General features: G+C 38.4%; 1 long non-coding RNA gene across 1 annotated transcript; it reads right to left on the bottom strand.

Annotated features, from left to right (window-relative positions):
- Positions 1 to 293: 293 nt before the first annotated feature.
- LOC143988125 (uncharacterized) lies at positions 294 to 873 on the bottom strand. Its single transcript, XR_013276771.1, has 2 exons — positions 793 to 873; positions 294 to 647 (listed from the first exon to the last, which is right to left on the bottom strand). It is a non-coding gene; the product is annotated as an uncharacterized LOC143988125 (long non-coding RNA).
- Between the last annotated feature and the right edge of the window lie 200 nt (positions 874 to 1,073).

Raw genomic sequence — 1,073 nt, 5'->3', positions numbered from 1 at the left:
CTGGTTCTCACAAAGTGTCAAGAGTCCACCGCAATATCGCAGTCCCGCTACGAGTCGCTGATTGCTGTCATTACTAGTAAAAAAAATATGTCCCCAGATTTCATTTTAAAAATCTGGTCACCTTATTTTAAGTTAATTCCACCCATATGGTACATAACAGAAAACTGTAAGTAATACCTGAATGTAAATCATTTAAAAATATAGAGGGTTGATATCATTCTGTAATTAAACCTATACTTTGTCTAAATGTTTCATCAAGTGATTCATCTGTAGGTAGTACAAGCAAACACATGTTTCAGGTTTCTGCCAAAAATTAGAATACAATATATTTAATAATCAATTGATGATGATAACCGAGGACACAGAATACTTCTAGGGAATGTAGAATGTATAGGTAGTTGAACATCTGGACTACAGCAGAAAGGCGATTTTTAAGTGTTTGACTTGATGGTGCCGTTTATTGTGCTGGTATGGAGCAATCTTGGTTCAATGACTTCTGCTGACTGCCCTTTCCTGGGAAGTTCTCAGGTTACGGCATGGTTGGCATTTTAGCTATGGCAGCTCCATCTTCTAACCTACCTCTGTAAGCAGCATCGACATCCAATACAAGGGCTCTGTGGGCAAGTGCTGAAGAAGTTTTTCTTTACCTAAGGGAAGAAAAAAGAGAGAAAATGCCCAGGACATGGCTCTGGTATGGGGGCAATCCAGTAACTGTGGTGGCTAAGGGGGGAGTGGAAGCTTGGCTTAGAGAGATTTAGTAGGTTTTTTTTTTCTTTAAAAAAGTTAACTTACAAAAACATCTCCTTTTCAAAATGCCATTTGTCTGGCTGTAACGAGGATCCGTTGGCTCCAATATTTTTGTAGACACTGACCTGAAAGAAGATGTATTAAGTTCAGGACCTCTGACTTCTTTATGACTTTACTAGCTGCATGCTTATTTCGATTCAGTGACTGACAAAGTATTTTTTACTATAGACAGTAACTGGGGTTAATTTACTAAAGCTGGGGTACTCAGAATCTGGTGAAGCTTTGACAAAAAAAAACCTGTAAGCTGATTGGTTTCTTTGCAGAAC

The sequence above is a fragment of the Lithobates pipiens genome, unplaced genomic scaffold, assembly GCF_037356315.1.
Source record: "Lithobates pipiens isolate NorthernLeopardFrog02 unplaced genomic scaffold, aLitPip1_a1.2 Scaffold_1, whole genome shotgun sequence".
Lineage (NCBI taxonomy): Eukaryota > Metazoa > Chordata > Amphibia > Anura > Ranidae > Lithobates > Lithobates pipiens.
Note: the sequence above shows the minus strand (reverse complement) of the source record. Positions and strands in the feature narration are given on the sequence as shown.